This window comes from Chiloscyllium plagiosum, unplaced genomic scaffold, assembly GCF_037043375.1.
Source record: "Chiloscyllium plagiosum isolate Xiang-an unplaced genomic scaffold, Cpla_swu_hap1 HiC_scaffold_19, whole genome shotgun sequence".
Classification (NCBI taxonomy): Eukaryota; Metazoa; Chordata; class Chondrichthyes; order Orectolobiformes; family Hemiscylliidae; genus Chiloscyllium; species Chiloscyllium plagiosum.
Window position 1 is genome coordinate 4,400,245 of NW_028270157.1, and position 15,179 is coordinate 4,415,423.

The window sequence follows — 15,179 nt, forward strand, 5'->3', positions numbered from 1 at the left end:
TGGCGTTCGCGTGTTGCGCCGTGCGCCCTTTATCTTGACTCGGAGCGGCGTCTGTGCAGATAGGTCTCTCTCTCTCTCCCTGTGTGTGTGTATCTGCCTGTGCTTTGTGTTCGCTCCTGTTTGCTAAGCCCCCGCTCCCTGTCTCTCTCTCACACACACACTCCCCTCTGCTCAGAGCTGCACTGAAACCCCCCAACTCCTAGGCGCTGCCTTTTCAAACGGCAGGCTTGCGCCGCAGCTCCGCCCATGTGCCTGCTCTATCTCTCCCCACCTCCACCTCCCTTCCCCCCCCCCCCCCTCCCACCCCCACTCCCACCCCCCCGCTCTCTCCCCGGGGCGTGCGCCGGACGCGTGCCGTCCCCAATCCCAGAATAAACAAGGAGCAGCGAATCTCCCTCATCCCCCGCCCAACCTGTCCCCCCGCCCCACTCCAACCTTCTCTAAACATCAGGATAGAGCTCACACCTCCCCCCTTCCCAACCCACCTCCCTCTCCGCTAACCACTCCACTCCAAACCTGCAAAGGGAAAAATACAGAGGTCCAGCGCAGTAAAATATGCTGGGTCCAGGCACAGCGACTAGCACATGCTCTCTCTCTCTCCCTCTCTCCCCCTTTCTCTTTCTCTCTCTCTGATGGCCTCGATGTTCTTTAGGGTAACCTGGAGATTGACCAGCGACTGGAAACTCGACTTTCATAATACAATTCTAATATTCCTCTTACTGTCTACTGGAGTTTAATATCCTGGATTGTCATGAACTGAAAGATGGTTTATACACGATGTGTGTATGGTATAACAAATTATAGGCATTATATTTAGTTTATTATGTATTCTGTAGCAGCAACACATAGATTATCGTAGTTGTATCAATACAATATCCCTTAGTGCAGCTTAAATGGTTGCCTAATTTAGTTTGCAGTGGTGTACATTACGCCGACAGTAGTTATGTAGTTATGGTATGGATCGGTATATGTAGGCAAAAGTGGATTTGCATGTATCGTATGGAGCAGTAAATGTCACCCATAGTAGTTGCGTATTTATGGTATAGGGCAATATGCACCTTACATTGGGGCATGTTTGATCTGGAACCACTTGATACTTGTGAATGTATGATATGGAACAGTATGTATTGTTTATAGTAGTTCTTGATATTGAGAATACATATGGTAGCTTGTGTATGTATAGTATGGCATGGCATGATGTGGAAGTGCCGGTGTTGGACTGGGGTGGACAATGTCAGAAGTCACAGGACACCAGGTTATAGTCCAACAGGTTCATTTGAAATCAGATTTCAGGGACTGTAACCTGGAGTCATGAGACTTCTGACTGTGTATGGTATGGAGCAGTGTATATATCGTTTATCTGAGTTGTGTTTGTATGGTGTGGAGCAGTGTATATATAGTTTGTAAGCAGTTTATGTGGCTGCTGTTAAGTGCAATGTTCCCATCACCCCCTCCTCCCCAACCTCTCCCCCCCCCCCCCCATAGGAAGGTGATCAGATCGACATCTCAGTAACTGACCATGAAATAACTTACTGTTTGTGACCTGAAGTGTTGGACAGTTTCTGAAGTTTTAAAGTTCCAACATCCCTCCATCACCTCCACTCTACCTGCAACCCCCAACCCCCTCCCTCAACCCCCACTCCAGCCCGACACGGATTTCACCGAAACTTGACATATGGAGGAAAATGGAATGGCGTAGGATTGATGGGCTTCAGATCGGTTTCACAAGTCGGCGCAATTTAGAGGGCCGAAGGGCTGTGCTGTAATGTTCTATGTTCTATTTGGCAACTAACGTCACTTTCACCAAACAGCAACACCATCCGCCCCCCCCCCCGCCTCCTTTTTACCCAGTTCCTCCGGCGAGAGAGGGGGAGAGCAATTAGCCTCATCTTTAATGACCGGACCTTAAGAAAACGTCTCTCAAAGTGCAGCTCAACTGTCGCTTCATTCTCTCACAGTCCAACAATCCGGTCGCTTTTCAGACACGTGCTTCCCCCCCCCCCCCCCTTCTCCCCACCCCCGCATGAAAATTACATTCTTTCACCCACGAGAGAAGGCAGAGAAAGCACCTCAATTAAGGGACCCTCTCCCACCCCCCTTCCCTTTTGTCCTCCCTGCTGGTCACGTAGCACTCAACACTGGAGTAGGTTCTCAACTTCCCAGTCGCCTGCGTTTCATTCAAAAGCCATTTTCTTTTGTTGTAGCTCGTAATTGTTGGTCCTTTACTCTCTCCCCAGCCACTACCTCCGCCCGCCCCTCGCTCCACCCCAGCCCCCATGACGACGCCAACCTCAACAAAATAACTACTTTCCACGGCTTGTCAAGCGGCTTCTGAAACCTAATTGGTGCTTTGTGAAGCCTCATTGGAAATGATAAGGAAGAGTTTCAATATTGGAGTGGGTTCTCCGGGTAATGCTTAACAAGCGAAGGGGTAACCGAGCCGTCTGAATGCACTTCTGTTACTGGGATCTATTTCAAATCCATTAAACCGACCGGGAAACAAAAAGAGTCGGTTATTAGCAAGGTTTGCTTTAAATAGAAAGTTGAAAAGTTAAGGAAAACAGATTCAGGGATGGCCCACCAACAGCACCGTCTCTAATATTAATATTCTCCATAGTCTGCATAAAATCTAACATTGTTAATGTTGCTGAATGGTTCAAATCCCACACCAGCTGAGGCTACCTTGAAGGATTCTCCTTCTCAACTTCTCCCATCGCCTGAGGTACGGTGACGATCTGGTTAAAGCACCACCAGTCACCTCTCTAGCGAGAGAATAGCGCTCTGGTCCTGTAAGGACGATTGTGATTTTGCCTTCTACTTACCCAATGTGTCTGGACATTTCAGCCCAGGGATGAATTGGTAAATTCTGATGAGGGGATTCAGAAACTGAACACTGTTGAACGTGGCTCTAGTGACACTGGCATCCAAACTGGCCTCGCCAACTCAAACTATCTACTTCAACACTAAGTTTTTTTTAGATTAGATTAGATTACAGTGTGGAAACAGGCCCTTCGGCCCAACAAGTCCACACCGACCCGCCGAAGCGAAACCCACCCATACCCCTACATTTACCCCTTACCTAACACTACGGGCAATTTAGCATGGCCAATTCACCTGACCTGCACATCTTTTGGACTGTGGGAGGAAACCGGAGCACCCGGAGGAAACCCACGCAGACACGGGGAGAACGTGCAAACTCCACACAGTCAGTCGCCTGAGGCGGGAATTGAACCCGGGTCTCAGGCGCTGTGAGGCAGCAGTGCTAACCACTGTGCCACCGTGCCGCCCACAGTTGAGGTAGTTCAAAACTAGTAGGCATATATTTAAGTTGAGAGGAGAGAGATTTAAACCAGACATTGGGCGGTGGGGGCAAATATTTTATACAGATAGTGGTTCGCATGTGGAATGAACTTCCTGAAGAAGTGGTGGACATGGGTACAAAAACAACGTTGGAAAGGTTTGGAGGGATACGGGTCAGGAGCAGGCAGGTGGGAGTAGTTTAGGTTGGGAACATGGTCAGCATGGACTGGTTGGATTGAAGGGTCTGTTTTCGTGCTGTATGACTCTGTGACTTTCTGTTTGATGAATTGGTCAACAGTTGATAGCAGAACCCTCTTGTTTACGTATAAGATTCTGTTGTAGTTGAATAGACATTGAGTCGAGATGTGTGTGCATTTCTTTTAAGAAGTGAGGTAGTTGTGGAGTTTACAGCCACATTCTTATTGTCAGTTATAGGGTCTACATCAGTTTATCACCTTCCAGAGGTGAGTGCAGGTGGGGAATAGGCACATTGTGGCGTTTAAGGGGTCACACATTTAAGACAGAGATGTAGAGGAATTCCTTCTCTGAGAGAGTAGTAAAGCCGTGAAATTCCTTATCACAGAGAGCTGTCGAGCAGCGGAAACAGGCTCCTTGACACCCAGTAAATGACTTTGTGTGGAGCCCATTTGCTGGAAGCCCTCCATGGTCAATGTGAATAGGTCACAATACCCTTAGGGAGGGCATTCCAGGATATTGATCCAGCAACACTGAAGGATCAGTGATATATTTCTCAGTCAGGATGATGTGTGGCTTGGAGGGAACCTGCAGCAGGTGGTGTTTCCATGGAACTGCTGTCCTTCTAGATGGAGTTATTCATTGGTTTGGACAGTGCTGTCTAAGCAATCTTGGTGAATGTCTGCAGTGTATCTTCTATCTGTTGCTCTTGAGTGTCAGTGGTGGAGCGAGTGAATATTTGTGGATGTGGTGCCAATCAATGGGCTGCTTTGTCCTGGATGGTGTCAAGCTTCTTAAGTGTTGTTGGAGCTGCACCCATCCAAGACAAAGCCATTTCAGTGTCTGATTTTCCCTTTGTTCTCAAACATGATCTGGATGCCACTGGCTAGGGCAGCATTTGTTGCCCTTGAACTAATCAAATTGACTCTTGAGGCCAGTTAGGTTTATAGTTAAAGTGAAACACATTGCTGCGGCCCTGGAATCACATGGCCAGACCAGCTAAGGATGGCTTCATTCATTCCCCTGAAGGACTTTAGGGAACCCAATGTGTTTTTGTGACAACTGACAGTGGATAGTGCTGCAGGATGTTGTTGGTTAAAGAGAGACAGATAAAATGCAGAGCTGGGCTGAGAAGTGGCAAATGGAGTTTAGTGCGGAAAAGTGTGGGGCAGTTCACCTTGGAAGAAGTAACAGGAATGTAGACTACTGGGCTAATGGTAAAATTCTTGGCAGTGTAGATGAACAGAGAGATCTCGGTGCCCTGGTGCACAAATCCCTGAAAGATGATACCCAGGTTGATAGAGTTATTAAGAAGGCATATGGTACATTGGCGTTTATTGTTAGGGAGATTGAGTTTCAGAGCCATGAGGTCATTCTTCAGCTGTACGAGACACTGGTAAGGCCGCACCTGGAGTATTGCATACGGTTCTGGTCATCACATTACAGGAAGGATGTGGAACTTTGGAAAGGGTTCAGAGGAGATTTACCAGGATGTTGCCTGGTATGGAAGGAAGATCTTAGAAGGAAAGGCTGAGGGAACTGAGGCTGTTTTCATTGGAGAGAAGAAGGTTGAGAGGTGACTAAATCGAGGAGTATAAGATAATCAGAGGGTTAGATAGGGTGGACAGAGAGCCTTTTTCCTCAGATGGTGACGGTTAACACGAGGGGGCATAGCTGTAAACTAGGGATGATTGATTTTGGACAGATGTTAGCTGCAGTTTCTTTACTCAGAGAGTAGTCGGGGCCTGGAATGGCCTGCCTGCAACAGTAGTAGACTCGCTGATGTTAAGGACATTTAAATGAGCATTGGACACACATATGGATAATAATGGAATGGTGTAGGTTAGTTGGGCATCAGATTATATTCACAGGTCAGTGCAACATCGAGGGCTGAAGGGCTGTAAGTTTCTAACTTCCATGTTCTATGTAACATGGTTATCATTAGGCCAGCTTTTAACTCAATGTTTTATTCAATTTATGTTTCAATGCCATAATAACATTCAAAATCATAACCTGGAGTACTAGATTGTGAGCCCTGTGATATTGCCACTGAATTACCAGCTTCACTTAGGAGCTACTGTCCACGTTCACATTTCACCAAGAAATGTGCTGCCAACGCCCATACCAAGGGATGTGCTGCTAATGCCCACACCAAGGGATGTGCTGGTAACGCCCATACCAAGGGATGTGCTGCTAACGCCCGCACAAAGGGATGTGCTGGTAACACCTGCTCCAAGAGATGTGCTGCCAACACCTATACTAAGGGATGTGCTGCTAACGCCTATACCAAGGGATGTGCTGCTAACGCCCGCACCAAGGGATGTGCTGCCAATGCCCATACCAAGGGATGTGCTGCCAACACCTATACCAAGGGATGTGCTGCCAACACCTATACCAAGGGATGTGCTGCTAATGCCCATACCAAGGGATGTGCTGCCAACACCTATACCAAGGGATGTGCTGCTAATGCCCGCACCAAGGGATGTGCTGCTAACGCCTATACCAAGGGATGTGCTGCCAATACCTATACCAAGGGATGTGCTGCTAACGCCCGCACCAAGGGATGTGCTGCCAACACCTATACCAAGGGATGTGCTGCCAACACCTATACCAAGGGATGTGCTGCTAATGCCCGCACCAAGGGATGTGCTGGTAACGCCCATACCAAGGGATGTGCTGCTAACGCCTATACCAAGGGATGTGCTGCTAACACCCGCACCAAGGGATGTGCTGCTAACGCCCATGCCAAGGGATGTGCTGCCAACACCTATACCAAGGGATGTGCTGCCAACACCTATACCAAGGGATGTGCTGCTAACGCCCATACCAAGGGATGTGCTGCCAACACCTATACCAAGGGATGTGCTGCTAATGCCCGCACCAAGGGATGTGCTGCCAACACCTATACCAAGGGGTGTGCTGCTAATGCCCATACCAAGGGATGTGCTGCCAACACCTATACCAAGGGATGTGCTGCTAACGCCCATACCAAGGGATGTGCTGCCAACACCTATACCAAGGGATGTGCTGCTAATGCCCGCACCAAGGGATGTGCTGCTAACGCCTATACCAAGGGATGTGCTGCCAATACCTATACCAAGGGATGTGCTGCTAATGCCCGCACCAAGGGATGTGCTGCCAACACTTATACCAAGGGATGTGCTGCTAACACCTATACCAAGGGATGTGCTGGTAATGTCTGCTCCAAGAGATGTGCTGCCAACACCTATACCAAGGGATGTGCTGCCAACACCTACCCCAAGGGATGTGCTGCTAATGCCCATACCAAGCATTTAGCACTTTTCTGTGGTGAGCTGTCTCCTTGGTTAAAACGGAATGGCTCATTAGCCAATTTCAGAAGGCAGTTAAGAGTCAAACACGTGGCTATCAGTCTGAAGTCATATGCCGGCTGCGCCAGGTAACAACAGCCAATTCCCTTCTCTGAACTGCGTTAGTGAACCAATGGGTTTTTAGAGAAAAAAAAATTCATGGTCACCATTACTGACAAATTTTCAGTTCCAAATTTGGCCATTGAATTTGTCCAATGTTTTACAGCCATAGATTTCTGTGGGACTAAGTAACGGATGGTGTTTTGGCTGTTGGGATTCATGCAGCTCTATGAGCATTTAAATGTCTTTGTTGTTATTGGTAGTCCTCTGTGAGAATATTATTGTGGTTTACCATGTTCTGGGGGAGGTTAATCGTGATTGACAACATTTGGTTTTCAAGTGTAATGTTTTGGTTTACGGATGTTATCCATTGCCCAATCTGACTGCGTGGAGTTAATGATGATTTAATATTTCATGATAGAGGCTAACCTACACCAATGTAATAACGTTAGCTGGACATTACTACTCTTCATGGAGGTTACTGTTACGTGGAAGAGCTCTGTACTATTTTGTGAAAATTAACATGTTCACTGCACGCCCGGACTTTCAGCCACACTGGACACTGCCCTCGAAGCGGCTGCAGGGGGGGACGAGACTGTCACACACTTCGTTCTGGAATGTGCCTACGCAGAGGAAGTCTGGAGAGGAATGCAGCGCCGTGACGCGGCTCTCCGTGCTCTACGGCCTGTTCCCCGGCACGCACACCGAGACGAACATCAACTGTGCCTGGAGGATCATCAACTCGGTGAAGGACGCTCTCTGGGCGGACCGAAACCTGTTGATCTTCCAGCTGAAGGAGTTGACCCCAACTGAGTGTTGCAGACTGGCACATTCCAAGGCCCAGGACCACGTGTTGAGGGACGCGCTGAAGCTTGGGGCAGCTGCTGCCAAGGCGCGGTGGGGAAAGACCACCGTGTAACATCTGCCTGTCTAACCACAGGGGGCTGACGCAGTAAGGGGGCTTCGCTGACCCCCCTGCTAAATATGTGGATAGTAATGTACAGACCTGTATATGTGAATGATTACTCTGTCTCTGTAAGCAAGGAAATGGAATGTTTACGTATGTATGGCATGACCAACTGTACCGATCATCAAAATATTTATGAATAAAATATATTTTGAAATAAAAAAGTTCACTGCAAGCGAGTACAATGTCGAGAGGTTAATGCTGCTCTGCAGAGAATGTAAGTTGTGTTTCGCTTTCAAAAACAGAAGTTGCTGGAAAAGCTCAGCAGGTGTGGCACCGTCTGTGAAAAGAAATCAGAGTTGAGTTCCAGTCCGGTGACCCTACTCTGGATGGTTTTGGTTTATTCTTTCATGCGATGTGGGTGGGCATCACTGGCCGCTCACCAGCTAGGACCCACTTCGAATTAGCCTGGAAATGATGGTGGTGAGCTGCCTCAATGAGGCGTAGTGAGATCTTCAGCTCAGAAAAAAAATACCCAACTTGGCTCACCAAATTTCCAGCACTTGACCCATAGCCTTGGTACCCTCTTGAACCGCCGCAGTTGTTGGAGGTTATGGGCACTGACGATGCCTTTGACCCAGGACACTGAAGGGACAATCATCGTTCCACATCAGGATGGGGTGTGGTTGGATGGCGATTTTGCAGGCGATGCACTTCCGCTGGATAGCGATAGCCTCAGTACAGTAGCAGGATCTAACCTGAAAAACCAACCGACAGGGAAAATCAATGCCAAAGCCGCGGCGCGCAGGGCACTGATGTGGAGGAAGGTTTAAATTCGCTGTTCGGTGGTTCCCAGGATCTGTCGCTCACCTTTAGCTGATGTGAGGAGAGTAAGAGTCAATCTGGCACAATGCCAGACGGCACAGAATTGGATTACCCTCAGTACAGAGGACGGGGAAAAGCTATATATTTCATGCATTTTCCTTTTCTGCGGTCAGCCACAAATGATTCCATTTCATGCCACAATTTGCCCCGGTGGGATTGAAGTTTGTGGCAATAAACCAGTACCTCCCTAACCCTGTGCAACAGTCTCCTGTAGATCTCTCTCTGGAATTTAGAACTGAGCATGGAAATAAGGAGGTTTACGTTACACGTTCCGGGGCAGTGGGGGTTGTATTGGGTTGACCAGCCCGCGGTGTTTGGAGCTAGTATTGGGTTTGAACTTGTACATACTGATCCGGCAAACCAGAACAGGGGAATAAAACATGTGGATGTTGGGAATCTGAAGCAGTCACAAACAGAACTGCTGAAGAAACTCAACAGGCCTGGCAGTAACTGTGGAAAGAGAAACAGAGTTAACGTCTCAAATCCAAGATGACTTCTTCAAGACTTCGAAATATTAGCTGTTAACATTGGGTGGCAGGTGGTTCAGTGGTTAGCGCTGCTGTGTTACCCCGCTGGGGATCCATGTTCGATCCCACGTTTGGGTTTCCTCCCACAGTCCAACGGTGTGTAGGTTAGGGGAATTGAAAAATTACCCATAGTGTTCAGCGCCGTGGGAAATGCAGGGGTACAGAAATGGTCTGGGTCTGGGTCTGGGTGGGGCTCGCTTTGGAGGGCCAGTGTGGTCTCGATGGACCGAACGATCTGCTCTGTCACCTCTCTCTCTTTGCCGGGAGTTGGCTTTAGTTATCTGGATGGAGTTAGTATCCCCCCATAATGCTCATGGAGAGGCAAGGGGCCTGAATGATGGGCGGGTGCCTCCCCAGATTGTGTGGGACCGGGGACTGGGCTCTCTCTCTCTCTCTCGCACTCAGCTTGCAGCCGAGTTTATCTTCTACATCAAACTGCAACAGAACAGGAACCTCAGCTTCCCCTTCACAGAACCCCGGGGCAATACTGACCCTCAGTGCTCAGTAAAGCAGGCAGAGTCTGTCAGACTGTTTCAATAGATCACACAGCGGAGAGAGAAAAACCGCAGGACGAGTTCGAAAGAGCCAAGCTCAGCGAGTGTTTACAAAAACACCACTAACACAATGATCTGCTCTGCAATGTGACTCTGTCATTTAGACAATAATTGTGAAATCCAGGATGCTTTATTGTCCCTCCACTCCCTGTAATTAAACTATGTAATTGCCGTTTTGAACCAGAATCCGATCGGATTCCGAATGCATATGTTCACTTTAATTCAGGGCGAGGAATCCCCAGGATTGTTCATATCAATGAAACCATTTCTCACTCACTGGACTGTCTTATTTTTTAAACAAACCAGAAATTGTTGACCCGAGCATCACTTGAAACCAATTCCAATCTCCTGCACGTTCTAACACGATCCATGTATGAAGTATTCTTTAATCCTCTTGAAACTTGTGAGCGCAAACGGAACCAGGTATAGAGAAATACCTTCGATTATTTCCCCCAAAAGGCTTCTATAAACATGAGGATTTAACCTTGCTGCTATTTTCCGTCTGCATTTTGCCAGGAGTGTGCGGAGGGAGAGAGAGGGTTGGACAGACTGTTGGCTACGGAGCAAGAGGGAGAGAAAGTGCAGTATATGCTGTGGCGGGACAGCACAAGGCATTAACTAACTGCACGCTTTGCTGTGGACAAGTTCATCCTTGCACAGCGAGTTTCTGTGTTTGTTCCTTTGAAAAAACTGTACACAAGAGCAGCAGGTGTGAGTGCACAGGTGCCCTCACGCTGGATAAATATTGATTGGCTTTCCAGGGGCTGATGTATGGCAATGAATATTTCAGCAAGTCAGTGAATAGAAGCTCCGAAAGTGCAGTGGGGCCATGAAGAAATCAGACGAGTAAATCGTGACACCTACTGGTGGAGGCCGGTACTCCGCCCAGCCAGGAGCTGTCTAATCTGCTGAGCGGCTTGACCAGCGTCTTGCAGCTGCAAGTTTACCAATTGCCATTCTCAGCATTTGCACAGCACTAACGAGGCTAGCATTTATTCCGTATTGTCAGTTACACTGGAAAGGCGTTGGTCGCTTTTCGGTTGATTAGAACTAATTTTGACACAATTAGTATCTTCCTGGGCCACTGCAGTGAGCAGTTCAAAATCAACAGTTTTGGTTTGGGACAAGACAAGACTGGGGTCAGAACTTCAGGTCCCCGTCCCTCCAATAAAGAGCGTCAGTGAACCGTACGAAACAGGAACAGGAGTAGGCCGTTCGGCCCCTCGAGTCTGCTCCTTCATTCGGTAGGATCATGGTTAATGCGATATTACTCACTTTAAAAAACTGCAGCTGCTGGAAATCAGAAACATAAACAAAAACAGAAATTGCTGGAAAAGCTCAGCAGGTCTGGCAGCATCTGTGGAGAGAAATCAGAGTTAAAGCTCCTCAAGCCTACTTTCCTGCCTTTCCTCAGTAACACTTGATTCTCCAACTGATAAAGAATCTAGCTCAGCCTTAAATATACACAAGGTCTCTTACCCCACGGCTCTATGGCAAAGAGTTCCAAAGATCCACAGTAGTCCAAAAGAAATTCCTCAATTTCAGTCTTAAATTGGCATCCCTTTATTCTGAGATGATGCCCTCTGGTACCAGTCTCCCCATGGGGGAAAACACTCTCTCAGCATTTACTTTGTCAAGCCCTTTAAAGATTTACATGCTGATAGCTTCATAATTTTTTTCCTCTGAAATTGGTTTATTTCCAGATTGTACTTTGATGGAATTCAAATTCACAAAGAGCTGCCATGATATTCAAACTCCTACTATCTGGGTTGTGAGCTCACTTAGATAACTGCAAAGTCTTCACATTGTTGTAAAGGATTGCTGGGTCAGAATAGCAATAGGATACACTGATTGTAATCCAGCTTGCAGTTGTATCTTTGTAGTACCATTGTCATTGGATAATGATGTGGGAAAATGTGAGGTTATGCACTTGGTAGGAAGACTAGAGGAGCTGAATCTTTTCAAAACAATGATCCAGCTCAGGAGTAACACACTCTTGGACAAATATGGATTCTTTAAGGAAAGTCATCATGGGTTTATTAAACACGAATTTTACTGAACTAACTTGCTGAGTATCACTGAAATAACTGACATGGTGTCACAGCTTTTTATCTCATACTCATTGGGACAGGTGCAAAACTATCAAATTAAAAAGGCAACAACAATTTATACTTCATGGGAAAAGACCTGCTGTTTGTTTTGCAAGTGACCTCTAACTTGTTAAGGTATTCCCATAGTCAACCTTTTCAAGTGAGTTGAAATATCTTTTGACAATCTATCATTATTAAACTTAGTCATTAAACACAAATATTTGGTTTAAATCAGATCCCTCATAAAATCAGAATCATCCTCTGAGCAACCACCTCTGTTTTTTTAATCTAAACTTTTCTCCTTGAAATCATGTTTGGTTTCCTTTCACTTCAAGGTTAAAGCTTCTTTAATTCCATTTCCATTGCCCTCTTCCTGCTATATTCTTTCTTTCTGTTTCTTTTTTTTCTCTAAAATTTCCTCTAAGTCAAGATTTTCTCTTTGTTGTTATTCAAATTCTAGCTAAAATAGTAGCGATATTTCAATTTCAGGTTTCTCAGTTTTAAATTCAAAACGTTGGGTAATCTATTGAAGTATCTCATCCTTATAGATCCTGCTTTTACTTCCACTTCAACTTATCTGTGAATTCTCTTATTTTAATTTGAGTTAAATACTTCAAACAATCCACTGGTGTGTTTTCTACTCCCCAAAAACTCAAGCAACATTCAAAGCCATTTCAAAAATCCAACCAATGCAATTAACTTCCTCACAATGCTTCTGTTTTCTCTCTAAGACCTCCACATACACATTTCTTTAACAGAGACGCACATCTCTAATCCCAGTGAAGCGTTTCCATTTGTTAGAATCCCAGCTGATGGACAAATCAGTTTCCAGAGTGAATCCTGGCTTGAAAGATCATGTGGATGTAGGTTTGCTCACTGAGCTGGAAGGTTCATTTTCAGATGTTTTGTCACCACACTAGGTAACATTTTCAGTGAGCCTCTGGACTCACCTATTATGGTGACAAAAAGTCTGAAAATAAAAAAAAAATGAAAACTTGGCGAGCAAAACTACATTGAGAACCTCAACCTGAGCTACAAACCTTCTCAAGATTTGCTGAAAGATCATGTGTTATTTTTTGTTTCGTCAGTTATTGGGGTGGTTAGTCACTGAACATATTTACACGGGCCTGCTGATTGTCTTTAACTGAAGAGAATAGAAGGACTTGAAAACAACAAACTATATAAATGTAGAAGACAGTTATCAAGATCTAAAATACACCAAGCTTCACTATGTTTCCTGACACTATCCATTTCAGACAAAATCCCAGAGAATTTACACCCTGTCTCAATACTTTAGAATTCTTCTTAAATGATTTCTGAAAGTTTCTTTGTCATGGATTGTGAAGACAATTTGATGAGGGAAAACCATCAAATAATATAAAAATGGAGTAAGAGCTTCTTTAAATGTAGAAAAAAAAGAGAGGTAACAGTGAACATTGACCCCTTACAGACTGAGGTTGGGGAAATAATAATGGGAGCCAGCAAATGGCAGAAGAGGTGAGTAAGTAGTTTGCATCAGGCTTTATGGTAAACTACACAAATAGCATTCCAAAGATACTAAATAATCAAGTGAGTAAAAGGGAGGTGGGGAGTGGTGGGGGGCGGTAGAGGGGAATTAAACATAGTAACCATTACTAGATAAAAGTTACCGGGGAAACTAATAGAGATAAAGGTTGATCTATCCTATTGTGGTTGCATCCTAAGATATTAAAGGAAGTAATTGATGTACTGATAGTAATCTCCCAGGAATCCGTAGATTCTGAAAAAGTCCTCGAGAATTGGTAATCTCCCAATGGAACACCTTTAGTCCAAAAGAGTGGGAGCCAAAAACAGCTAACCATTGGTCAGATGGCTTAACTTTTGTTATTGGAGAATAGAGTCATAGAGATGTACAGTATGGAAACAGACCCTTCAGTCCAACCCATCCATGCTGACCAGATATCCCAACCAAATCTAGTCCCACCTGCCAGCACCTGGCTCATATCCCTCCAAACCCTTCCTATTCATATACCCATCCAAATGCCTCTTAAATGTTGCAATTGTACCAGCCTCCACCACATCCTCTGCAGCTCATTCCATACACGTACCATCCTCTGCATGAAAAAGTTGCCTCTTAGGTCTATTTTATATCTTTCTCCTCTTACCCTATGCCCTCTAATTCTGGATTTCCTGACTCTATTTATCGTATCCATGACCCTCATAATTTTGGAAACGTCATCCTCCGATGCTCCAGGGGAAAACAGCCCCAGCCTGTTCAGCCTCTCCCTGTAGCTCAGATCCTCCAACCCTGGCAACATCCTTGTAAATCTTTTCTGAACCCTTTCAAGTTTCACAACATCTTTCCAATAGGAAGGAGACCAGAATTGCACACAATATTCCAACAGTGGCCTAACCAATGTCCTGTACAGCCGCAACATGACCTCCCGACTCCTGTGCTCAACACTCTGACCAATAAAGGAAAGCATACCAACCGCCGCCTTCACTATCCTATCTACCTGTGACTTCACTTTCAAGGAGCTATGAACCTGCACTCCAAGGTCTCTTTGTTCAGCAACACTCCCTAGGACCTTACCATTAAGTGTATAAGGCCTGCTAAGATTTGCTTTCCCAAAATGCAGCACCTCGCATTTATCTGAATTAAACTCCATCTGCCACTTCTCAGCCCATTGGCCCATCTGGTCCAGGTCCTGTTGTAATCTGAGGTAACCCTCTTTGCTGTCCACTACATCTCCAATTTTGGCATCATCTGCAAACTTACTAATTGTACCTCTTATGCTCGCATCCAAATCATTTATGTAAATGACAAGAAGTAGAGGACCCAGCACCGATCCTTGTGGCACTCCACTGGTCACCGGCCTCCAGTCTGAATAGAATGTCATAGCAGTGCACTTAGAAGAACACAATACAGTTAAGCAGAAACCGAAAGAACTGTGGATGGTGAAATCAGAAACTAAAACAGAAGTTGCTGGAAAAGTTCAGCAGGTCTGGCAGCATCTGTGCAGAGAAATCAGAGTTAACATTTTAGGTCCGGTGACCCTTCCTCAGACGTGGATATGATTAAGCAGATTCAGCACGGCTTCATGAAGGGCAAATCATACCTGACAAAGTTCAAGTTCAGCAGGTAATAGGGAAGGTAGTTAATGTGGATTCACAGTTAACACCCAAGCTTTGTTAGCTTTTAAACAAGACTGATTGACTCTGATTGCTCAGAGCATTGCCCTGAGAAATGAACCAGAGAAAAACTACAAGCTACTTTGTTGAGTCCAACCAGGCACAATTTATGTACATTTTCTTTTTGTTTGCGAAAAACAGGGCCCTGTGTATTAATATAT